This window comes from Octopus sinensis, linkage group LG3 (genome assembly GCF_006345805.1).
Source record: "Octopus sinensis linkage group LG3, ASM634580v1, whole genome shotgun sequence".
Classification (NCBI taxonomy): domain Eukaryota; kingdom Metazoa; phylum Mollusca; class Cephalopoda; order Octopoda; family Octopodidae; genus Octopus; species Octopus sinensis.
In genome coordinates this window covers 16,061,487-16,089,276 of record NC_042999.1, presented here as the reverse complement: position 1 = coordinate 16,089,276, position 27,790 = coordinate 16,061,487, and the positions used below count along the sequence as shown (strand labels likewise).

General features: G+C 35.6%; 1 long non-coding RNA gene across 1 annotated transcript; it reads right to left on the bottom strand.

The window, feature by feature from the left end:
- Nucleotides 1-11,778: 11,778 nt before the first annotated feature.
- Nucleotides 11,779-27,495, bottom strand: LOC118762714. The gene is made up of 3 exons (XR_004998466.1): nucleotides 27,479-27,495; nucleotides 25,576-25,577; nucleotides 11,779-11,855 (listed from the first exon to the last, which is right to left on the bottom strand). It is a non-coding gene; the product is annotated as an uncharacterized LOC118762714 (long non-coding RNA).
- Nucleotides 27,496-27,790: the final 295 nt, after the last annotated feature.

The following is a 27,790-nucleotide window of genomic DNA, read 5'->3' as shown; positions in this document are numbered from 1 at the left end:
ATGATGATGATGATGATGATGATGATGATGATGAGGATGATGATGATGATGATGATGATGATGATGATGGTGGTGGTGGTGGTGGTGGTGGTGATGATGATGATGATGATGATGATGATGATGATGATGATGGTGATGGTGAGGGTGATGATGATGATGATGATGATGAAGGTGATGGTGGTGGTGGTGATGTTGATGGTGATGGTGATGATGATGATGATGACGATGATGATGATGGTGATGATGATGATGATGATGATGATGATGACAGAGAAAGATATATGGATCTTAACACCAGCCAGGGAGTACTGCGCTGTCATTGTTGCTGTGTCATGTGTGAAGTAATTAAGTTATATAGTTCATATTCGAAATTAAATGGTTCTTCTTTGAAACCCAGAATTATCAAGGATAGTAGGGGAACAATGCGTAGGTAATAACAGAGGAATAAAATGTGACATTCTAGCTTCATAATGGCTGCTGGCATTCTAAGATGTCCCTCTGTCTTGCCCTTCATAAATAAAAGAGAAACAGTCAGTGTAAACAAACGCATAACCAGTGTGGGGGCTATTGATAATAATTTTACAAAATTTATGATATAATTAAATGATTTGTGTGTAAAATTAAATTACTCTTCTCAGAAACCTAGTATTATTCAAAATACTGGAAACAATGCCTAAATGATAAGAGAAAAATATATGTGACATCTTAGTTCTATAATGGCATCTAAATATGTCCTGCCTCCTCTCCTTCTCTCTCTGTGTCTGTCTCTCTTTGATTGAGTATTTATATAAGAAATGTCTACGATAAACAAATATGTACCCCCATTCTTTAACTCTTTTACTTACAGAAGGTTGATAATTGTTGGGGAGCTGAAATCTTTCAAGGCTCAGAGGAAGACCAGTCTTTGTGGTGAAGTCTTTGCTATGTCGAAGAAGTCAAGTCACCAGGAATTATTCATTAATGGTGAGGTACAGAAGCTGTAGTGAACGACATGGTCCAAGGTGTAATGTGTTGTTGATGCTCACATGGTTGAGGTACTCTTTTACCTGTTTCAGTCATTTGACTGTGGCCATGCTGCAACACCACCTTTAGTCTAGCAAATCGACCCCAGGAATTATTCTTTGTAAGCCTAGTACTTATTTTATCAGTCTCTTTTGCTGAACCGCTATGTTACAGGGATGTAAACACACCAGCATCGGTTGTCAAGCAATGTTGGGGGACAAACAGATGTACAAACATACACACACATACTTATACATATATATATACATATATAGGACGGGCTTCTTTCAGTTTCCATCAAAAGGCTTTGGTCAGCCTGAGGCTATAGTAAAAGACACTTGCCCAAGGTGCCACACAGTGGAAATGAACCTGGAAGCATGTAGTTGGTAAGTAAACTACTTACCACACAGCCACTCCTGCGCCTATATATATATATATATATATATATATATATAGGCTACATATATATATATAGGCTATATATATGTATATATATATATATAGGCTTTGATTGGCCTTATGTAGGTATGTATGTATCAAAAAAAGAATGAAAGGTCTTTCCGAAGCCATAAGCTCATGAGGTCAGTCTCCCTGATTCTGTGACATATATTTTCTCTCCTTTAGATGGGTTGCCTGTCCATTACTGGATTACAGGTTTGTGGAAGCTGAAGGGACTTGGAGCTGTATGAAATGATATTTGGCTCAACAATATAATGTATCACCTAGTCCAGGAATTGAAACTACAATCTTGCAATCATGACTACAACATCCTAACCACTAAGACACACACAAACACATGGACACTCAATTACTCATGTGTGTGTGTGTGTGTGTGTGTGGTGTGTGCATCACAACTATATGGTTTAAGGATTGAACCTGACACCACACTGTTTGGATGCAAACCTCTTAACACAACAGTCATAATGATGAATTACTTTTATATCAATGAAAAGAAAAAAAAAACAAAACAAAATGAGAAAAATTGAAATCTTCTACTTGATGGGAAAACAGTAGGAGAAGAAAAATGACATGTCATGTGAATAATGCAAAATTGCTGGATTGATGATAGGAAACATGTCAGACATCATCCTGAGTCTGTTATTAAAATTACAAAAATATTCATCAGAATTTTATAAACAACCTTTGGACGTTAGTCAAAGATAAATGTTAAATTGTATTGCACAACAAATAGTGGTATCCTCCTGACTAGACAAAGCTTGATTAGTTTGAAAGATCATCCATAGAGAAAAGCATTTGAAAGTTATCATGAAATAATCGAAATTGAATCAAATTCGATGACTAGCACCCGTGCCAGTGGAGCGCTAACAGCTCCATCTGAGTGGGATCACTGCCAGAGCAGCTGTCTGGCTTCTGTTCCAGTGGCACGTAAAAAAAAGTACCATTTGAGCATAATCTTTACCAGTGTCACCTTACTAGCACTTGTGCTGGCGGCACGTGAACAAAACATTTGAGCGAGGTCGTTGCCAGTGCCGCTGGACTGACTCCTGTGCAGGTGGCACATAAAAAGTACAATTTGAGCATAATCTTTACCAGCGTCACCTTACTAGCACTTGTGCCAGTGACACATGAACAAAACATATATATATATATACCTTACAAAACTCATTAAAAGTGAACTCAGGATCACGTGGTTGAAATGGAAGCTTCTTAACCAAACAGTCACACTTGTGCCTGTATAGTTACCAAAAAAAGAGGATCAAAGGTTCTTCTGAAGCCATTGGCTCCAAAAGTCAAGTTTCCCAGACTCTGTACGGTTTATTTTCCCCACCTCTAGACAGGAATCCAGTTTGTCACAGGATTAATCATTTTCACCAGCTGAGTGGTCAGGAGCAACATGAAATAAAGTGCCTTGCTCAAGAACACAATACATCCAGTCCAGGAATTAAAACCACAATCTTACAACCATGAGTACAACACCCTAACTACTAAGCTATACACCTTCATTTCATATATATATATTTAGGTTGGCATTAGGAAGGGCATCCAGCTGTAGAAACTCTACCAGATCAGATTGGAGCCTGGTGCAACCATCTGGCTCACCAGTCCCCAGTCAAACCGTCCAACCCATGCCAGCATGGAAATGATGATGATGAGGAGGAGGAGGAGGATATAGATATGCATATACACATACATCTATCTTTCCTTCTATCTATCTATCTATCTATCTATCTCTCTGTCTATATATGCATGTATTATTTATATATATATATATACACACACATACATATATGCACATGCGCATATACAAATATACATATACATACATATATACAAATACATACACACATGCACACATAGACACAGAGTGTTTTATATATTAGTAGTATAGCTGTATTCCTTGGCTTACTTATGCTTGTATGTGTGTTTGTGTGTGAGTATGTCTAGTTGTGTGCATGTATGATTGATATAAGATTATTTGTCAAAAAGAAAAATAAAGAAAAGAAAAAAATTGAATTTATGCAAATTTTTTGATCAAGGCGTAAACAAAAATATACTGAATGATTGATGTATGTATATATGAACATTAACATATCTGCTGGAAGCTTCAGATTAAGTGAGTATCTTACTATAAAATATGTTTACCTTCCAAATTGGTTGAGACTGATATGCAATATTCCTATAACATTATTCTTTACTGCGAAGAAGAAGAGACACTCGTGTGCATCTATAATTTCCTGACATAATTTACTCATCTGAAACCGAGAAAGCCTTATAATAAATATCTCCAAACATATAAATAGTTTGATGGGGGAAAAAAAAATCAATTAAAAAATCGATTTTTATATGCTTAAGAAAAGTGCAACAGAAATATATGATACAAATTTGATTATATATTTTATACGATACTCACAGCATATTTAAATAGTAAGTGTATACATATGAAGGAAATAATAGCTCGTTTAAATATGAATGCGTTTTTAATATTTATTGTCATGCGTTCATGCATTCATTAAAAAATCATCTATACTTTAGGAATTTTTTTTCTTAAACTCGCTAATTAGACAGATCTTTGTATTTGAAAAGTATTCTGTCTGGCGCAGCTACTAACAAATTGTTCATTGAGATGTTAATTGAATTCAAAGACCCAGTTTTTGTGAATGCAATAGTGTAGTGTGGTTGTTTTGTTTCATATTTTACTATTATTAATCTTTGTTTTTTAGATTGCTAAAAGCCTTTAGGGTATTATGATTTTCAGCATTCAGCAAATCATAACCTAAATGCAAGAAACAATGTACAGGTAAACACTTTTGCTAACTACGCATGCGGAAGTGATATGAAGAAGGAATGGAATTTCTAAGAATTCACAGACTACATAGCCAAGTGTAAAGTGATCTTTCTCTGTTACATTTTGATAAATTACAGAAAATGAAGCATTTTCTTTTTACGAGAACATGATATGAATCTTATTCCAAAGTCAGGAATCGTACGTACATACCAACCACACCACCACCAAATCAGTGTAAGGAAAGATGTTTCAGAGAATGAAGTTACTAAGGAAGACCATTTTTCAACTTGAAGATGGATTTCAGTCTTATTGTAACTTCTATGTCTTGTAGCAACTTCACAATGTTACAGAAACAATATACTATATGGGAACTAAATGATTATGTACTTTGCAAATATACATGCTTGCATGTATATACATAAATATATGCAAATATACGTGTTTGCATGTATAGATATAAAGTATGTATTTTATATATATATATATATATAAAATATGTATTTATATATATATATATATATAAAATATGTATATATGTATATATATGTGTGTGTATGTGTGTGCACAAATATATTTACAGATATGTATACACACATACACAGATATGCAGAGAAAATTTCACTTTATCATTTGTCACATAAATGATGAGCAGAAAGCTCAGAATGAGTTCTGGTTTCTGATTAATGAGTCTATGTCAAATGTACGCTGGCGGTTATTAATGTAATGAAGGCATCGAATGTTATCTTCATTATTAGAAATCAGGAGATATTTATTTGTATTCCTGCTTTTAATCAAGCAATGCTTTGCTGAGTGAAACCTGTCCAGAACTGTTTCAAGTCATCTTATTTTACATTCTCATTAGTCATGGATATCTTCAAATGAAGTTAGAGCAAGGAAAAGCTCCATAAAGTGGTCTTTAATGGTAATTCAACACTGCCTCTGCATCGAAAATGCATGGCATTTATCTACTGAATGAAACTAATTTCTCATTTAATTTGACAAATGACTTTGAAATTGATTACTTAGTGCTGCTAAACTCCAACGCTTACCAATAAACTTAAAGTTATATTCCTTCCACACAAGAATATATACATGCAATGTTTCTTGTAATATTTTCTACTCACCTCTACAAAAATAAATTGGTTTTCAGTTTGTTTTGAAGTTTTGTTACCTATTTGTTTAAGAAAATTGATGCTTATTTATCTATTACCTGTTTGCTTTATTTATTAGTTTCTTCATCTGCTCTTACTAATAAGTATTCCTGCAATGAGATGATAACAAAAAGCACTGCAAATTGAATTGGGTGTAAATTACCGAGGACATTAGTTAATAAAATTACATTAACTATTTTCTTGATGAAACAGAAAGTAATATTTTATTCCAAGTGTATTTTCAAACTGGTTGTGCAATACAGTTGTGTGATAAATCTAAATTTGACTTCATGATTAATACTAAGGACCGGTTGTTTTATTAAGTTTCTGGCAGCAGTTTCACAGCAATTCCTTTAGGAGTCTTTTCTAACAGCTCCTTAATACAATTGTTTCTTTAGTGGGTGTCAAACTGAAGCAAGTAAATTCAATATGGTTATTACTTTAAGACCACAGATATACTACTGCCTATTAGTAACAGAGACAGTATTCTCCAGACAATGATTCTATCTTATAATTGTTTGTGTCATTAGAATGCAACCATATTAGGGGCACGGCCCCAAGTAATTTCATTTGAATGAATTCAACCCATCTTTTTCAAAGCTTGGTACTTATTCTATCAGTATCTTTCTCCAAATTGATTACTTACAGGAACGTAAACAACACAACACACACACATACTTACAAACACTTACATACACACACACACACACACACACACACACACACACACACACACACACACACATTTGGCATTAAGAAGGGCATCCGGTCATAGAAATGGTGCCAAATCAGACTGGAATTTGGTGCAGCTCTCCAGCTTAACATTTTCAATCAAACTGTTTAACCCATGCCAGCATGGAAAGCAGACACTAAATGATGATGATGATACTTGACATATATATATAAATTTAAATAAATAAGGATAAGATCGTTAATTTAAATATCAATAAGTGGCCAGTGTGGGAATAAAAACCTTCAAAGGCAATAATTATTATTAAAATTATAATTTAGGGTATCTAAGAGATACCTCCACGCTGGAAATAGCAGCCAAAACTTGACTTTCCTGGTGATATATGAGCATTTAATGTGGTTTTAGAGACAAGTTTTGGCTAATATTTCCAGCGTGGAGGTATCTCTTAGATAATTTAAATATTATATATATATATATATATTATATATATATATATATATATATATAATAGAAATATTAAAATTACTAAGTCTCTATAAAAGAGATTATGGCAGCGTTTACTGGAAATTAATTGTTATCGCCATATTAATATGGCATTCTTATAGATATAAGAATAATCGCTGCCATGGTCAGCTCCATGAGGCCACCGCCATCAAGATAGCTATTGATACACGATCTGTATCCATTATAACCTTCGAACAAGGGAGGTCAGCCGCTTCACACTGCCAGTCCGACAGCTACAGACGCGTTTCGGGGTATTGCCCTCTTGTCAATGTAGCGCAGTCAGACCCGCAGGTGTCGCCACTGACGTCTCTGTTCGAAGGCTTATATTTACCTAGTTTCATATATATATATATGAAGGCATGTAGCATAGAGGTTAGAGTATTCAGCTCATGATCATTAGGTGGTGAGTTCAATTCCCAGTGATGCATTGTGTCCTTGAGCAAGACACTTTATTTCCTGTTGCTCCAGTCCACTCAGCTGGCAAAAATGAGTAGTATCTTTATTTCAAAGGGCCAGCCTTGTCACACTGAAAACTACATTAAGGGTACATGTGTCTGTGCAGGGCCCACCCACTTGCACATTCATTTCACAAGCAGGCTGTTTCCTTGATTGAACCCTTGTTGTCATAAACCAACAGAGTACCAGTATATATATATATGTATGTATATATATATATTAAATTCAAATTACGATTGATGTAAACTAAGAAATGAAGTTTGTTTTAGAAGCATTGAGATGTCTTAGAAAGTTAAAGAAGTGATTTTAAATTCTCTAACGCAGGATAATGCTAATAATATAGCCTGAACAGGATAAGCTACCCCTATTTTTTCAAAAAAAATATTGGCGGTTTAGAGGTTTAGAGGAGGAGGAAGAAGCGGAGGAGGAGGGGTAAGGGAGGAGGAGGAGGGGAAGAGGAAGGGGAAGAGGAAGGGGAAGAGGATGAGGATGAGGAAGAGGATGAGGAAGCGGAAGAGGAAGGGGAAGAGGAAGAGGAAGAGGAGGAGAAAGAGGAGGAAGCGGAAGAGGAGGAAGCAGAAGAGGAGGAAGCAGAAGAGGAAGGGGAAGAGGAAGAGGAAGGGGAGGGGGAAGGGGAAGAGGAAGAAGGGGAACGGGGAAGAGGAGGAAGAAGGGGAAGAGGAGGAAGAAGGGGAAGAGGAGGAAGCGGAAGAGGAGGAAGCAGAAGAGGAAGGGGAAGAGGAAGGGGAAGGGGAAGAGGAAGGGGAAGCGGAAGAGGAGGAGGAAGTGGAGGAAGAAGTGGAAGGTGAAGAGGAGGAGAAGGATGAGGAGAAGGAGGGGCAGGGAGTAGGAAGAGGAGGAGGAAGAAGGGGAGGTGGAAGAGGAGGAAGAAGAAGAAGGGGAGGAGGAGGGGGAGGAGGAGGAGGAGGAAGAAGAAGAAAGGGAGGAGGAAGAGGAGGAGGGGGAGGAGGACAATGATATAAATGACAATGACAACACTGACAGTCCTGATGACGATGACAAACTGTAATTCTTTTAGTTATTATTGGTCAGTTTCTCCACATTGTGTATAAATCTCAATTCCAGAATGAAACAATTTATCGTCTCTGAATTTCATAAAAAGTACAAAGTCTGTTTTTTTTTTTGTTGTCTTTTTCATCTTCTTTCTTGCATCTCTCCTGTCTTGTTGAAGAATATTTAATGTTATTAATGTGACGTATAAATTAAACTCAAAGATGCTGATAAACCAATGCAAAGTGATGATGTAGTTGTAAAATGGAGGTAATTAGCAAAGAACAAGATCACAGAAACAGTTGAATTTATTCCGCTTATAAATCTATGCATAAACTGAAGTCAGAACATTACAACCTTCTAAGGTTGTAGAAAGTCACCATCCAGGCAGTGCTGAAAAAACAGTAAAAAAAAAAATATATATAAATTAATATAGTAATAAATAATAACCAAATAAAAAAAAAATGTAATATTTTCAGATGCATCAGACAATTTCTAATTAATAAAATTGTTAACAAACGTGAAAGAAAAAAAAATGAAGATTTAAAAAAAAAATATAGATAAAAATAGAGGAAATTTTTTTGACAGCTTGCAAAGATTGCTGAAATATTTTTCATTAAGTTCTGTTTCTTCAATCAGAGACGTTGAAAGCGTTTCACTTCGAAAATACCTGAAAAGTTACTCAGATCTTAGTCTCTCATCCTGAAAACAAAAGGAATATTGTCTCTGATAAGCTATCATTTCTAAATACCAGTTATAAATTCCATTATCATTTAATTAGTCTAAAGAAAATCCAATGGTTGTGTGATCAGTTATGAGAAGGAAACGCAAAATACCAACATACCATTGTTTTTCTTTTTGTTATATTTTTGTTTCTGTTTTTTTTTTTTTTCCTTTTTGTTGGTGATTAAAACAAACAAAAAAAAATGGACTTAATTATTTTCTTCAATATTCAGGGAAGGAATCTGGCTAAGATAAATACTCTCATTTGCTTTGAGATCAAAGCAACATAACAAATTATTAAAATTGGTATATGGCCCGTTGTTTTAAAAACAGGATAAATAATACTTTGTTTCATAGGAATCAGATGAGAGTATGTCAGGGCAGAAGATTTCTATGGCCAGACGACCCACCCCACCCCCCACCGAAACCATCCCTCACCAGTTTCCAAGCAAAGTAATAATTTCTTATCTTATCAAACAATAAACAACCCAAACACAGGAATGGTGATGAGGATGATGAGGATGATGATGATGATGATGATGATGATGATGATGATGATGATGATGATGATGATGATAATGACGATGATGATGATGATGATGATGATGATGATGATGATGATGATGATGATGTTGATGTTGATGATGATAATGATGATGATGAGGATGATGATGATGAATATGATGATGATGATGATGATGATGATGATGATGATGATGCTGATGATGACGATGATGATGATGATGGTGATGATGATGATGATGATGATGACGACGATAATGATGTCAATGATGATGATGATGACAATAACGATGAGAATGATAATGATGACAATGATAATGATGTTGATGATGATGATAATGATGATGATGAGGACAATGATGATGATGATGATGATGATTTATAGCTATATATTCAAAAGAATAAAATAAACGAAAGAGAAGTTACAAAAATTGGAAATAAAATACATTATCTTTCCCCTTTCTGGTTTTGAGAAGCCTAATTTCTCAAGATTGGTATATGTGCAGTGTGTTACATATGCCAGGGCCCCAATAATTACAGATATAAACCCGAGCTTGTAATCTGGATAGAGTAACTGCAGGTTTCTCAATAGTTCAGCATAGGTGTTCTCTTCACTGATCTCCAGCTTTATGTTAACATCATGTATGTATGTATGTATGTATGTATGTATGTATGTATGTATGTATGTATGCAGACTTGTATGTTTTATGTATGCATTCTCATGCATATAGTTGCATATCTAGACATGCTCATATATTTTTAAATGCTAAACTTCTGGAAAGTTTAACAGATTTTTACAGTTCCAGTGATGGATTGGATCTGTAGCCTTCGAATTAACTTTCTCCTGTCTGGTTTTGAGAAGCCTAATTTCTCAAGATTGGTATTTAGGCAGTGTGTTACATACTTCAGGGCCCCAATAATTACAGGCATAAACCTGAACTTGTAATCTGGATAGAGTAACTGCAGATTTCTCAATAGTTCATAGGTATTTTCTTTCTCTCTGATCTTCAGCCTTATGTTAACATCCACTGGGCAGCTAATTTCCACAACTGTACGCAGTTTCTCTTCTCTGTCCCAAATCATTATATCAGGTCTGTTATGCTTAGATTTTATTAAGGTCTTCACTGTAACATTCCACCAGTATTCCTTTTTATTATGAGTGGCTATGGCTTCTACCATATTGTGGGTTCTTATTTATTTGACTTCAGGATTATCTTTCCGACAGATTTCATTATTGAGTTACCTAGCAACAATGTTATGTCTCATCGGTAAATAATACTGTGATGAAATTTTCAGACAACTGCTTATGATGTCTGTGATATCTTCAGTGTGAACTCCATAAAGTCTGCATCGGTTGTCCCATTTTACAGCTTTTCCTGCATCTCTACCCCTTTTTATACATCAGGTGCTTGGTTGATATTTCCTGTTCCTGGATTGCAAATGCATACCCTTCAAAGTGAGAGGTAGTAATCTGGCTAATCGTCCATGATAAACTGATTTGATGTCATCCTTTCTTCTGATGAGATGTTGTAGTAGAGTTGTGTGACTTCTTTGGGCAAGTATTTTAGGTTATCAGACAAAAACTGTTGCTCAAGTAACTGTCATCCCAGTCTTATGATGTTAACAGCCTCATGTATGTAAACTTGGTCAAGTGGTTAGATGTTGTTGTTGTATGTATGTGTAGGTGTATGAGCACATGTGTGCATGTGTGTGTGTGTGTGACAAACTGATGAATCCAGAAATTAATGTGATAATAGACCATCAACAAGTCAATAATTTTTCGTGAACCAAATATCTAATATTCTACATCAATAGTAATATTCTCAAATAAAAATAATTATGGATACATTATACTAGTATAACTAACATCATTCAACTAATAATAATAAAAACACTTTCAAAATCTGTAAACCACGAGGCAATAGAAAGCATTCATTGAACAAATTTTTATACATTAGAAAATTAATGATGGTCAACAAAAATGCAGTAAATAGTCATCAAATGATAAGCCAGACTATCTAAAATCCAAAAATATCTGCATATAAATAGATGGATATTTATGAATTTATCATTAACTTATATAAGAATAAAACTTATCTTTGACTGGTGGCTCTCAAGTCTCCATACACTTTGAGGCTTAGCCCTTGTAAGAAGAAATAGCTTATGAAAATGAAATATTTCATGGATGAAGACAATAATGAAAATATGCAGGTAAATTACTGAGGCATATTTAAGGTGGTGAGCTGGCAGAAATGTTAGCATGCCAGACGAAATGCTAAGTGGTATTTCGTATGTCTTTATGTTCTGAGTTCAAATTCTACCAAGAGTCGACTTTGCTTTTCATACTTTTGGGGTCGATAAATTAAGTACCAGTTACGCAATGGGGTCGATATAATCGACTTAATCCTTTTGTCTGTCCTTGTTTGTCCCCTCTATGTTTAGCCCCTTGTGGGTAGTAAAGAAATAAGAAATGTTAGCATGCCGGACGAAATGCATAGCAGTATTTTGTATGTCTTTACGTTCCGAGTTCAAATTCTGCCGAGGTCAACTTTGCCTTTCATCCTTTTGGGGTCAACATATTAAATACCAGTTGTGTACTGGGGTCAATCTAATTGACTTCTCCCTACCTCCCCCCAAAATGATAAGGCTAAAGATTACTGTACATTGCAATTGTTGTGATCTTGATCACTTCTTCAAATTGGAAATCAGGTAATAAAGCCTTATGAGTCCTAAGGCTCAAGGAAAATATTTAAAAATATATAAGAGGGGTTTAAAAAAGATGGCTAGAAATACAGGGTTGGTGTTTATGATGACTAAACACTGAGAAGAGTACACCAGAAAAAGTTTAATGGTTGTAACAGCTATCTTCATCCAAGTGATCTCATTCTCGCTCACAACATCATAAGCGGAAAGTGTAACCTCTCGAAAGAGCTGTTCTTCACTCCTGCTCCAGAGCATGAGCTGTGGGGTCACTCTGAAAAGCTCTATCTACGACGATCTCATCTCAATCGAAGGAGAGGGGCTTTCTCCGTCCAGGTTGTGGATCCATGGAATAAGCTACCAGACGAGATAGTGAAGATGCCGACGACCGCTCGATTCAAAGTCTGTCTTGACCAGAAATGGCCTGAGCTCTTTGTATGACCATCCTCCCTGTACATAACTCCATGTCCCCCTACATGGCCTTGCTTTTGCTTTTTGAGCCAATAAAAATTAAATTGAAATTAAAATTAAAATATTTTTTTTTAAAGTATGAGATACTCTGTTAGGTGCTGTTTATTGTGGTATAATTTGGATTTAAAGGTGACTTTCATGAAACAGTTGCTGATTTTGTCCAATGAGGAATCATACAGAGAATGATTACAAGCTTTAGGTATTCAGACTCTTTATACAGATATGCTAAAAAATAAAGCCGAGTCCTGCTGTTTTCCTTCCATTGCTTTATAACACATTCATAACTCAGAACCTGCAGACACTGGCAAAGACTCTGTTCTCAAATTTACATCAGATAAACTTGATAAAATATATCTTCATGATGAGAATACATGAGCTCGCATGATTTTTAAAGAGTTAAATTCTTACAGAAGACCTTCAGGCACCAATATCAAAAACTTTCTGGTTATTATGAATTTCTCTATCAAAGGTTATTGAAATTTGGAATGATTTTAACCAGAAGGTGATGGCATATTTTTTTTGTGTTAAAACTGTCAGCACTTCGGCAAAAGAGCAGAAGTTGGTACACATACTGCTTGTAGTAATTTAACAGATGAAGCTATGACAGATACCATCAACAAAATGTTTGGTGGTATTTTGTCAAGGGAGGGTATAATACCAGATGTAAATTGTGAATAAGAGACAGTAAACAACTAACTAATACAAATCTGGTGGTGAAAGAGGAGGTCAACAATTTTAAAGAGGTAACTATTTACTGCGGAGGTAAGTCAGTATTCCAGACGGTGAAGACAAAATCATACAATGTTTTAAGTAAGTCCATTAACCCTTTAGTGTTCAAACCGACTGTAACTGGCCAAAACTAATTCCCCTTTATTTGTTCAAACTAGCCAAATCCGGCTGTATCCGACTGCTCTACGAAATTACTAAAAAAAAAACAAATCACGTTATTGAATTCTCGTAGCTTTGAGATAATGTGAGATGAAGCCTTTCCCGCCTTTATTCAAGTATAAGCACCCACTACACTCACGGAGTGGTTGACGTTAAGAAAGGCATCCAGCTGTAGAAACACTGCCAGATCAGACTGGGCCTGGCGCAGCCTTCTGGCTTCCCAGACCCCAGTTGAACTGTCCAACCCATGCTAGCATAGAAAATGGACGTTAAACGATGATGATGATGATGATGAAATACTGTGAAATTGTTTAGACCACATGGTTATTTCCACGTTTGAAGAAAAGTGTTTATGTTTGTTGTGAAAGAAGTGGCGTCAGCAAGTAGCAATTCCAACTTTGAAGGTTTTACTATTGATTTTGTCAAGGGAGGGTAAAATACTAGATGTAAATTGTGAACAAGAGCCAGTAAACAACTAACTAATACAACTTTGATGGTGAAAGAGGAGGTCAACAATTTTAAAGAGGTAACTATTTACGGAGGAGGTAAATCAGTCTTCCAGACGGTGAAAACAAAATCACACAATGTTTTAAGTGTGAGTCCATTAAATATTTCACTAGAAGCTTTCAAAATAAAAGAAGTTCGTACAATAGTGGAAGCTGACCAAATACACATGATGTTATTCAACATTGCATCACCTTCTCAGACACTGTTACAATAAAGATGCCTTGTACATAAGTTAAAGTGTTAGATATTGTATAAGATGCAGAATATTATTTAGTGTGAATGTGCTTCTTCATATCATTCCAAGAGTTAATCTTACTCCTGGTCACAGTAGAAGTGTTTTAAACTTGACATATCTCTGACAAGGGTTATAGGTTTAATTAATTCAAGAAATTCATCATCATTGAAGGTTTTACCCTTTTGAACTAAGGGCATCAATTTTTCATTTGAAGCATAAGCAAATTGCTTAAAAAGGGGACAACTCTCTGGTGTGAAGTGCTTCTGTATACACTGAGTGACAATGATAAAAATTTAGTCAAAATTGTTAAATCACACAGGAATTTCCGCTTTGGTAATTTTGGTAATGAAGCAGTAATAAAGTCTTCTAAAGTGGTCTAGTTTCTGTTAGATTAGGAGCTATGAGAAATGCCAGAACTTATAATAAAGTAGACATGGTATAAAAACGATGTAACTCTTCTCCTACACCATGAATCAAAGAAAGTAACTATAATGGCACCATGAAGTAACTATATTTCAATTACAGGATCATGTTTCATTTATAGATTGTGCTTTGGACACGAGATTAACAAGGATTACACTCTCTTTACTCTCTTTTTACTCTTTTACTTGTTTCAGTGACTGTGGCCATGCTGGAGCACTGCCTTTAGTCAAGCAAATCAATCCCAGGACTTATTCTTTGTAAGCCTTAATTCTATTGGCCTCTTAAAAATAAGAATATTCTTACTACTTGCCCTTGAGGCAGAATTCACCTGAGGTGAATTGAGCCAGCTTTGAACAATGAGTTCATCACATCCCCCTCACAAATGCAGACAACATCTGACAGCTGGCTGCTGATAGTGTGGATGCCATGGCCATTGTCATTAGGAATACAAGTCCACATGTGGTCCCTGGTCACATGATAACACACTTTGGAGATTGTGTAATCCATAGCTGCTCATCTTGCCATTGATTGTCAACTGATGCATAGGACTTGTTGTCCAAGTCACCTCTGATTATCAGAGTGATGAAGCCCAGGTTTGAAGCTGGCTCTAGAGGTATGCTTTAACAAAAGCTAAGGGGTGCCTCACTCCCACTGGACTTGTGTAAAAAAAAACTGAAAACTGCATCTTGGCATTTTGTCTTTCTTTAACTAACATGGTGTTCAAATCCTGCCAAAATCGACTTTGTCATTCATCCATCCAGGGTGGATAGAATAAGTTCTAGTTGAGTAGTGGGGGTTGATGTAATTGACTTACCCACATTCCCTGAAATTACTGGCATTGTGCCAAGATTTGAAGTTAATATTAGCAACATTTCCAAATGGTCTATATTTTTCTAAATTATTCTTCGATCTCCCAAATAAAATGAAATAATTCTTTTATTCTTTTACTTGTTTCAGTCATTTTACTGCGGCCATGCTGGAACACCGCCTTTAGTCGAGCAAATCGATCCCAGGACTTATTCTTTGTAAGCCTAGTACTTATTCTATCAGTCTCTTTTGCTGAACTGCTAAGTTATGGGGATGTAAACACACCAGCATTGGTTGTCAAGCAATGTTGGGAGGGGGAGGGGACAAACACAGACACACAGACACAGACACACACACACACACACATACACACATATACGATGGATTTCTTTCAATTTCCATCTACCAAATCCACTCACAAGGCTTTGGTGAACTTGGGGCTATAGTAGAAGACATTAGCCCAAGGTGGCATGCCATGGGACCGAACTCAGAACCATGTATTTGGTAAAAAAGCTACTTACCACACAGCCACTACTGCTTATCTTTTCAAAGAAATACACCATGCATTTCAAAAGAAATAATTTTTCAGTATTTTTCTCACTGCCCCCATTATGAAATTGTAAACCAAAACATATTGTCCAAGATTCTTTTAACAAATAGTATTATAATTTTATATTCTGTCATTCAATGGTTATATTTCATGCACAATCATTTCTATTTCACCAATATTCCTAGTTGTTCTTTATTCTTGTCTTTTCTGTTCCATTTTTATATTTCAAATTCATTCATAACAAATGTGTTATAATTCTGATTATTTTTTTCCTTAATTTGGGTTGCACAATTACAAACGACATTTCACTATAGGACGGTTATCATCAGTTTCATTCATTTCTTGCCTATTGTTTAGAGTCATAATATTTTCTCGATGGGAATTATATTTTGTTGAATAACATTGGTTATAATTTCAATTACAGAATCATGTTTCTTTTATAGATTCTGCTTTGGACATGAGATTAACAAGGATTACACTATCTTTACTCTCTTTTTCTACTCTTTTACTTGTTTCAGGCGTGTGACTGTAGGCATGCTGGAGCACCACCTTTAGTCGAGCAAATTGCTCTCAGGACTTATTCTTTGTAAGTCTAGTACTTAATTCTATTGGTCTCTTTTACCGAACCGCTAAGTTACGGGGACGTAAACACACTGGCATCGGTTGTCAAGCGATGTTGGGGGGACAAACACAGACACACAAACACACACACACATACATATATATATATATATATACATATATAAGAGGGGCTTCTTTCAGTTTCTGTCTACCAAATCCACTCACAAGGCTTTGGTCAGCTCGAGGCTATAGTAGAAGACACTTGCCCAAAGTGCCACACAGTGGGACTGAACCCAGAATTATGTGGTTGGTAAGCAAGCTACTTACCACACAGCCACTAATGCAAAATTTTTCTTTTCTCACTTTTTTGGTCAGTAAGCTTTATTTTCTGTTTGATTTTTTCCAGAAATCAGAGATGACTAATATTCCCTTCAAACTTTGTGTTTGTAAATTGGACATCAATGTTCTGAAACATTACATTTCAGACAGATTCAGAGCTGAGTTGCTGCAGCAGAATATATCATTATAGCAAATATTCTGCTCAATATCACAGACATGCTTGTCAGTTACTTGACCTTAATTACTTGAACAAGAGCGCAAATTATGATATATCACTTTAAGGAGGTTACATAGTGGCTGACGATACATGCATCTCTGATCATGAGCAGGAGTAATGAGAGAGGGGGAATTTCAACAGTGTTTTGTGGTCTGCTACCACAAGAGCTCCTTTATAGGATCCAGTTGGCTCAAGACATCACCAGGAGGAACCACGTTCAGTTTCGGCCCCTACTCCTCTACCGTTTTGACGTGGTGGGCACCCCCCTTTCGGAGGTGTCTTCAGCTCTGGTGTTGGGTGCATGGATTCTTTGCAGTTTCCATAAATGTAACAAAAGCAAAGTTTGAAGGAAATATTAGCCATCTTTCATACTTTCTAGGGGTGAGCAAATAGGAAACAACAATTTCTACCCAAGGGCAAAAATCCTGTTACACAGTGGTGTCTCTTCCAAATGTGCCTCCAATAAATAGTATTTTCTGACACAGCACAGAAGCCAAACTCTATCTCCATATTTTTTAGTAGTTACATAGTATATTAACCCTTTCGTTACTGTATTTATTTTGAGATGCTCTGTGTTTCTTTCAATTAATTTTAAATATAACAAAGAATTTAGTAAAATAACTTAGTTATCATTCAGCCAGTGTTAGGAACATAAATTGTGACTAAGGTTGGTGGAAGATTTTAATTCAAAACTTATGGAAACAAGACATTTGTACTACAGAGGCAGTTTCTGCTGGGTTGGTATCGAAAGAGTTAAGAATTGTTTCTCTGTTATATATTTTAACCCTTTTGTTACCATATTTCTGTTGAGGTGCTCTGTGATTCTTTCAATTACTTTAAATATAACAAAGAATTTAGTAAAATAACTTAGTTATCATTCAGCTAGTGTTAGGAAAATAAATTGTGACTAAGGTTTGGTGGAAGATTTTAATTCAAAACTTATGAAAACAAGACATTTGTACTCAGAGCCAGAGGCATTTCTGCCAGGTTGGTATCAAATGGGTTAAGAATTGTTCTCTATTATATATTTTAACCCTTTTTGTACCATATTTCTGTTGAGATGCTCTGTGTTTCTTTCAATTACTTTAAATATAAGAATTTAGTTAAATAACTTAGTTATCATTAAGCTAGTGTTAGGAACATGACTAAGGTTTGGTGGAAGATTTTAATTCAAAACTTATGGAAACAAGACATTTGTACTACAGAGGCAGTTTCTGCTGGGTTGGTATCGAAAGAGTTAAGAATTGTTTCTCTGTTATATATTTTAACCCTTTTGTTACCATATTTCTGTTGAGGTGCTCTGTGATTCTTTCAATTACTTTAAATATAACAAAGAATTTAGTAAAATAACTTAGTTATCATTCAGCTAGTGTTAGGAAAATAAATTGTGACTAAGGTTTGGTGGAAGATTTTAATTCAAAACTTATGAAAACAAGACATTTGTACTCAGAGCCAGAGGCAATTTCTGCCAGGTTGGTATCAAATGGGTTAAGAATTGTTTCTCTATTATATATTTTAACCCTTTTTGTACCATATTTCTGTTGAGATGCTCTGTGTTTCTTTCAATTACTTTAAATATAAGAATTTAGTTAAATAACTTAGTTATCATTAAGCTAGTGTTAGGAACATGACTAAGGTTTGGTGGAAGATTTTAATTCAAAACTTATGGAAACAAGACATTTGTACTACAGAGGCAGTTTCTGCTGGGTTGGTATCGAAAGAGTTAAGAATTGTTTCTCTGTTATATATTTTAACCCTTTTGTTACCATATTTCTGTTGAGGTGCTCTGTGATTCTTTCAATTACTTTAAATATAACAAAGAATTTAGTAAAATAACTTAGTTATCATTCAGCTAGTGTTAGGAAAATAAATTGTGACTAAGGTTTGGTGGAAGATTTTAATTCAAAACTTATGAAAACAAGACATTTGTACTCAGAGCCAGAGGCAATTTCTGCCAGGTTGGTATCAAATGGGTTAAGAATTGTTTCTCTATTATATATTTTAACCCTTTTTGTACCATATTTCTGTTGAGATGCTCTGTGTTTCTTTCAATTACTTTAAATATAAGAATTTAGTTAAATAACTTAGTTATCATTAAGCTAGTGTTAGGAACATGACTAAGGTTTGGTGGAAGATTTTAATTCAAAACTTATGGAAACAAGACATTTGTACTACAGAGCCAGGGGCAGTTTCTGCCGGGTTGGTATCAAAAGGGTTAAGAATTGTTTCTCTGTTATATATTTTAACCCTTTTGATACCATATTTCTGTTAAAGTGCTCTGTGATTCTTTCAATTACTTTAAATATAACAAAGAATTTAGTAAAATAACTTAGTTATCATTCAGCTAGTGTTAGGAACATAAATTGTGACTAAGGTTTGGTGGAAGATTTTAATTCACAACTTATGGAAACAAGACATTTGTACTACAGAGCCAGAGGCAGTTTGTGGTGGGTTAGTATCAAAAGGGTTAAGAATTGTTTCTCTGTTATATATTTTAACCCTTTTGTTACCATATTTCTGTTGAGGTGCTCTGTGATTCTTTCAATTAATTTTAAATATAACAAAGAATTTAGTAAAATAGCTTAGTTATCATTAAGCTAGTGTTAGGAACATAAATTGTGACTAAGGTTTGGTGGAAGATTATAATTCCAAACTTATGAAAACAAGACATTTGTACTACAGAACCAGAGGTAGTTTGTGGTGGGTTAGTATCAAAAGGGTTAAGAATTGTTTCTCTGTTATATGTTTTAACCCTTTGGTTACCATATTTTTGTTGAGGTGCTCTGTGATTCTTTCAATTAATTTTAAATATAACAAAGAATTTAGTAAAATAGCTTAGTTATCATTCAGCTAGTGTTAGGAACATAAATTGTGCCTAAGGTTTGGTGGAATATTTTAATTCAAAACTTAGGAAAACAAGACATTTGTACTCAGAGCCAGAGCTGGTTTCAGCGGGGTTGGTAACAAAAGGGTTAGATATAAAGTGATATATCATAATTTGCACTCTTGTGTGCTGACCTATGTTTAATTATTATATTTTAGCTAACTAACAATGATTGATGCAGGTATAGCTGTGAAGTTAAGAAGCCTGCTTTGCAACCATGTGGGCAAAAGAGACCAATAAAATAAGTCCCAGAGTCAAAAACATGGGATTGGTTCATTTGACTAAAAAACAAAATAAATCTTCAAGTCAGTGCCCCCAGCATGGCTACAGTCTAATGACTAAAACAAGTTAGACATATAGATAAAAGAGACTAAATTTTGGTCTTGCTCTCTGTAATAGTGCAAACCACTAGGTAATTAAGGTCTCTTAGTTTCTTGCAGGAAAGATATGAAGTGTTTCATAGTATAATAATACTCCAATTAGATGTTAGTTTATTTCAATGAAACTATTTTTCAAAATTCAATGTTGTTTATTTTTCTCCTTGATTGCTTGTGCGCTTGTTAGGAAGTCGTGAAATTGGCTAAAATTCTGATGTTTCCAATTAATTAGGACTTTTGAAAGACAAATAGTAAACGAAACAATTTTTCAGAAATTGAAAGTGTTGCTTTTTATTTATTTATTTTTCATTCATTTTATATCCGTAGAATAAACATTTGGTCACTTGTTAGTTGATATTTGGATAAGGTATGAGCGAAATGTAGGTGAAACCAAAATCTGCAGTTTAATTCTCCTTCACATTTTCACTTGAAATTATATATAAATGTAAACGTTTTATATTAGTTGAGGAAAAGATGTGGTGTGCTGTAATCCTGATATGTGCTAATTGGAAATATATCACTTTCATATACTAACTCACAACAAAATTCAGTATAAAAAACAAATATAAACGAAAAATACTATCAAAATCTGACAGCATCTGTTTTGTTAAAAAAGCGAAAAAAAGGAAACAGAAAGCAAAAAAAAAAAAATAAATAAACCCCGAAAACATAAAAATTTATATCTATAAATTTTAAACTAACTGTTTACTATTGTAAAAAAATCACTATGCACAGTTATTAAAAAAGCTGTGTTGTTATATATATGTGTGTGTATATATATATGTGTGTGTGTATATGTATATATATATGTGTGTGTGTGTATATATATATATATATATATATATATATACACTTGATGTATTATATATATATATACATATATATACTAATACAATTGTTCGTTTGTTTTCCACCTGCCTTCGTCTTTTGTTTATTTTCATAAAGCTTCCCGTTATATATATATATGTATGTATATGTACATATATTTATACATACACACATACAATACACATATATGTGTATTAACCTGAGATTTAATGTGAGATGATGAGAAAAGAAAAAAATGTTTTGAAATGCTCTGTACAAATTCCATTGTCTTTAGTCAGATATGTTGCCAAGATTTTGACAACTAAAAACAAAGAATCACCTTGAAAAATCAGATTTGAAGTGAATTACACTTGGTGTAATTGCTGCTTTGTTCTTCATTTGATATAAAAATAAAAGACTAACTTTTCATGAATATGAAAAACCCAATATCATAAATAATCATAAATACATATATATATATATATATATATATATATGTATGTATGTATGTATATATGCACACACACAGCAGACACAAATCATTATCATTTTAATGTTCACTTTTCCATGCTTGAGGCAGATTTTGAACAGCTGGAAGCCCTTCCTGTTGCCGCCTCTCATCCATTTCCTAGAATCGTAATATTTTCATATAACTAGATATGTTTTCATGAAAGATTGGAAACAAGCAACATTGCTTCAGTGATGACCATTTACAACATAACAAGGAGACAAAGGCACAAACACACACACACATATGCACTTATATACAGACATACACACATATACACATATGATGGGCTTCTTTCAGTTTCTATCAACCTAACACACTTAACCGCTAAGCACTTATACCAGCCATACTTGCCCCAAATTATCTTCCTATTTCTTTACTACCCATAAAGGGCTAAACACAGAGAGGACAAATAAGGACAGACAAACGAATTAAGTCGATTATATCGACCCCAGTGCGTGACTGGTACTTAATTTATCGACCCCGAAAGGATGAAAGGCAAAGTCGACCTCGGCGGAATTCGAACTCAGAACGTAGCGGCAAACAAAATACCGCTGAGCATTTCGCCCGATGTGCTAACGTTTCTGCCAGCTTGCCGCCTTATTATCTACCTGTTTTATGTTCAAACTGGTCAGATCAGGCCTCTCAACCTAACCTACAATGTCAGGCTAAAAATAACAATCACATTATCATAATCTTGAAGCTATCAGATAAAATATGGTTAATTCAAAAGAAATGTGAATCAATGGTACAGGAGTGGCTATGGCACAGGAGTAACTATGGCACAGGAGTGGCTATGGCACAGGAGTGACTATGGCACAGGAGTGACTATGGCACAGGAGTAACTATGGCACAGGAGTGGCTATGGCACAGGAGTGACTATGGCACAGGAGTGGCTATGGCACAGGAGTGGCTATGGCACAGGAGTGACTAGGGGGAGGGTTACAGTTTACAATTATTTAACAAATGCAACACAACGTTTCCCTTACAAGGAACCAACAAACGTGATAACAATAGTTAATAATAATAACAACAACCCTTACGGTAAATCAAAAAGCAGTACGCAGTTGAAGCTATAGTCCTTTATGTATAAGAAATAAACCAACAGCAGTACTCAGTAGAAGCGGCTGTTCGACCTTGGCAGAATTTGAACTCAGAACATAAACACAGACAAAATACTGCTAAGCATTTCACCTGGCATGCTAATGTTTCTGCCAGCTCACCACCTCAAATAATCTTTTCTACTCTAGGCACAAGGCCAGAAATTTTGGGGGAGGGGTCCAGTCGATTAGATCAACCCCAGTACACTACTGGTACTTAATTTATCGACCTCTGAGTTCAAATTCTGGCGAGGTTGACTTAACTTTCATCCTTTTGAATGAAAGTTAAGTCGACCTCTGTAGAATTTGAACTCAGAATGTAAAGACAGACGAAATACCTATTTCTTTACTACCCACAGGAGGCTAAACACAGAGAAGACAAACAAGGACAGACAAAGGGATTAAGTCGATTATATCGACCCCAGTGCATAACTGCTACTTAATTTATCGACCCTGAAAGGATGAAAGGCAAAGTCGACCTCGGCAGAATTTGAACTCAGAACATAACGGCAGATGAAATACGGCTACACATTTCGCCCGGTGTGCTAATGATTCTGTCAGCTCTCTACCTTACAAATAATTCCAAGAAACTCTTATTACAACAAAGTATATCTACATTAATGTTATGAATATTAGGATATTGACTTCAACTCATTTAAGCATTTGAGGTAAACTCATATATAACATTATTATAACTTAATTATTAGTAAAAGTTACAAAATCAATTTTAATCATAAATGCTACTTGAAGTTTGAATGAAGAAGTCATAAGGCTCTTAAATTATATATTTATCATTCAGAAATACTATTAATTAATTTGTTGCTGTCTAGCATATACAGTAATGAAGAGTTTATCATCATAGCAGTTACTTTGGTATAAGCTATTGTCATAACATCCAACTAAATACTGAACTATTGAAACCAGTTAATAAAGTTAGTACATAAGATTTAGTATGAAGATTTAGTTTCGTCTAAGTGGAAATTTGTATTCTAGTGACTAAAATTAAATAACTTATGTAAATCATATTGTATCTTTTGGGTTTATTTTTTTTTTGTCTTTTATTTGTTTCAGTCATGCTGGAGCACCGCCTTTAGTCAAATAAACTGACCCCAGGATTTATTCTTTGTAAGCCTAGTACTTATTCTATCGATCTCTTTTTGCCGAACCACTAAGTTATGGGGACGTAAACACACCAGCATCAGTTGTCGAGCAATAGTGAGGGGGACACACAAACATATACATCACATGCATGGCACCTTGGGCAAGTGTCTTCTACTATAGCCTCGGGTCGACCAAAGACTTGTGAGTGGATTTAGTAGACAGAAACTGAAAGAAGCCTGTCGTATATATGTATATGCATATGTATGTGTGTGTATATGTTTGTGTGTCTGTGTTTGTCCCCCCAACATCACTTGACAACTGATGCTGGTGTGTTTACGTCCCTGTAACTTAGCGGTTCAGCAAAAGAGACTGATAGAATAAGTACTAGGCTTCCAAAGAATAAGTCCTGGGGATGATTTGCTCAACTAAAGGCGGTGCTCCAGCATGGCCACAGTCAAATGACTGAAACAAGTAAAAGAGAGAATGTCTAGTTCTGTTTTTAACACCTAGATTAGATAAGATACATGGAAGGAAGCTTTCAATCTAGAAACTTTACAACACAACTGTAGAAAAATATAAATTCAGCCGGTGTTAGCTAATCACCTAAAATTGTATTTATAAGGTAACTTAATCTCTCCATTACAGAGGGATTTACTGAACTGAAATAACCTAAGAAGATAAGAGAATAAATCATAACTCCTATCTTTAAGCAGTTCTAAATTTAGTTGAAAATCCTCTTTTTAAGTTGCATCTAGTTATTTTAACTAGTTTTGTTTCATCTCAGCCAAATATCTATTCTTATTCTTTAAAGCCTAGCCAGGCTCATGGGCCCAGTTTCCCAGTTTCCATGGCGTATGTGTTCCCCAGCTGGACGGAACGCCAGTCCATTGCAGCGTTACTCATTTTTGCCAGCTGAGTGGACTGGAGCAAAGTGAAATGAAGTGTTTTGCTCAAGAACACAACGCGTTGCCCGGTCCAGGAATCGAAACCACAATCTTACGATCATGATGCTGACACCCTAACCACTAAGCCACGTGCCTCTACCATCTATTCTTATTAGTTTTGCTTATTGAAGCCAGAAGGCATGGCTGCGTAATTAAGAAGTTGGCTTTGCAGCCATGTGGTTTTGGGGTCAAACCCACTGCATGGAACCTTGGTGAAGTAAATATTTTCTCTGCTAACCTTGAGGGAACCAGATTTTTGTGACTGAAATTTGGTACATGGAAACTGCGTGGTATTATGTCAGAAGGGCTGTTCCTGTTCTTAGTTTTTATACTTAAATGTAATGCTCCCTCAACACTCACAAACAGGGTTGACTCCACCATTAGTGATGCAAGCATTCAATCCAGCTTTCTAGTCTGATGATAACGTTGCCAACAATCTCAGAACCTTAGCATCCCCAAAGCCCATTCCCTCCTCACCGTGGTAGGGACACTGGCATTGGGTAGTGTCAGAGCTATGCCATCAGGAACTTTGGTTCTTGGTAGGGCCACCCAATTCGGATTGGTCTGACACTGAGTGGTATTAGGGCCACAACCTGGTGAAAATCCTCGGAGTGTCTGTTTCGGCAACCGGCGGCTCCTCGGTCATTCTGTCCCTGCGTCTGTGGACAATCTGCAGCAAACAGGATGTCTCTACATGCGGGATTGTTGGGGACCGCTTGTGAAATCCACACGTTCCCACGAAACTTCTTCCATGGTAGAAGAAGCTGACTCAACCCACCCAGGGTGAATGTTGCCACAAGTACAAGTACAGAACCTTGAATAAAAATGTCATTATCACTGCCCCTCCACTTCTGCCTAAACTAAAATATAAAAGTATAGTAAGAATGATCCAAAAGTCAGAAGGAAATTTCTTTAGAGCTGTTATCCTGATAGAATTTCCTAGCCTACCCTTTTACAGCAAATGCTGACAGAAAGAGCATGTTACCATGCAAATCCCAGTGACAACATCATGAAATAGTAGTCACAAACAGAATGTAGGAAAGTCCAATCCAAGCCAGCATGGAAAAAACAGACAGAAAATCAATGAAATTAATAAAGATGTAGCCTACATGTTCTATGAATAATTCAGGTTGATGGTGATGCACTGAATGACATATTCAATAAATTCTGAGAGAATTGAAATTTTGCCTCTTAGTTGGAGAACCTAATCTTTTTGGGCGAACTTGGATCGGTGGACAAAGACTTTTATTAATAAGGAAAGTTTGGGGAGAATCTCTATAAGTATAATTACATAAAATTAATTAAGGAAAATAAAATAAGTAGATCATCATCATCATTGTCATCATCATTTAACGTCTGTTTTCCATGCAAGCATGGGTTGGATGGTTTGGCAGAAGCTGGCAAGCCAGAGGGCTGCACCAGGCTCCAATCATCTGTTTTGACATGATTTCTATGGCTGGATGCCCTTCCTAATGCCAACTATATAACTTAGCTGTTCTGTAAAAGATCAACAGAATAAACACCATATTAAGAAAAAATACTCCGGTGCCAGTTTCTTTTAACTAAATCCTTCAAAGTGATGCCCTGGTATTGCTGCAGACCGAAGGCTTAAACAAGTAAAAGATAAAAGAAAATAATATATATATACCTTTCTTTGATATGAATTAAGCACAAATAATTTATTTCTTTAGTACCCACAGGGGTAATAAACATAGAGGGAACAAACAAGGAGTTTAAGTAGATTACATCAACCTCAGTAATTAACTGGTACTTATTTAATCAACCCTGAAAGGATGAAAGGCAAAGTCGACCTTGGTGGAATTTGAACTCAGAATGTAATGGCTGATGAAATACCTATTTCTTTACTACCCACAAGGGACTAAACACAGAGGGGACAAACACGGACAGACAAACGGATTAAATCGATTACATCGACCCCAGTGCGTTACTGGTACTTAATTTATCGACCCAGAAAGGAAGAAAGGCACAGTCGACCTTGGTGGAATTTGAACTCAGAATGTGACGGCTAATGAAATACCGGCAGGCATTTCGCCCAGCATGCTAACATTTTAATTAAAGTTATCTTGTTGACGACATTTAGTATGCTAGCACTTACTTCACATTTTTGCATTCTTTTTATATTGTTGTTTTTTTACTTAATTTCAGATTCAAAAAGTAAACTGAATATATAGCATGCTTAGATTTCCTGTTCTAATACTGCTTTCAAAGTTTAGCACAAGGCCAGCAAATTCAGATGTGGGATAAGTCAATTACATTGACCCGAGTGCTAATCTGGTATTTATTTCATCTACTCTGACCTTGGCAGAATTTGAACTCAGAACATAAAGATGGACAAAATGCCACTAAGCATTTACCTGGCATGCTAATTATTCTACCAGCTCACTGCCTTGCTTTCCTGTTGCAATACTGGTTTCAAATTTTAGCACTAGGCCAGCAATACCAGGAGTACAACCAAGGCGATTATATCGACCCCAGTGCTCAACTGGTACTCATTTTATCAACCCCAATAAGGTGAAGGGCAAAGTTGACCTTGGTGGAATTTGAGCTCAGAGTATGAAGACAGACGAAATGCTGCCAAGTATTTTGCTCAGCATGTTAAAAATTCTGCTGGAGCTTGTTGCCTTGTTTTCCTGTTGTAATATTACCCATTGTTCAGGCAGCAATCAGACAGAATCCTGAGCAGTATTTTACCTGTCTTCATGCTTTGAGTTCAAATTCCTCCGAGATCAACTTTGCCTTTCATCCTTTCAGCGTCAACAAAATAAGTATGAGTTGAGTGCTTGGGTTGATGATATCAGCTTAACCCTATGCTCAAAATTGCTAGCCTTGTGCCAAAATTTGAAATCAATGTTGAAATCAATCAAAATCGAAATTGAAATCAAACTTGGTGACTGGCATGCTAGTGGAGCGCTAAGAGTACCATGCAAGTGAGATCATTGCCAGAGCAACAAGCTGGCCTCTGTGCCGATGGCACGTTAAAAACACCATTTGAGCGTGATTGTTACCTGTGTTGCCTTACTAGCACTTGTGCTGGTGGCACGTG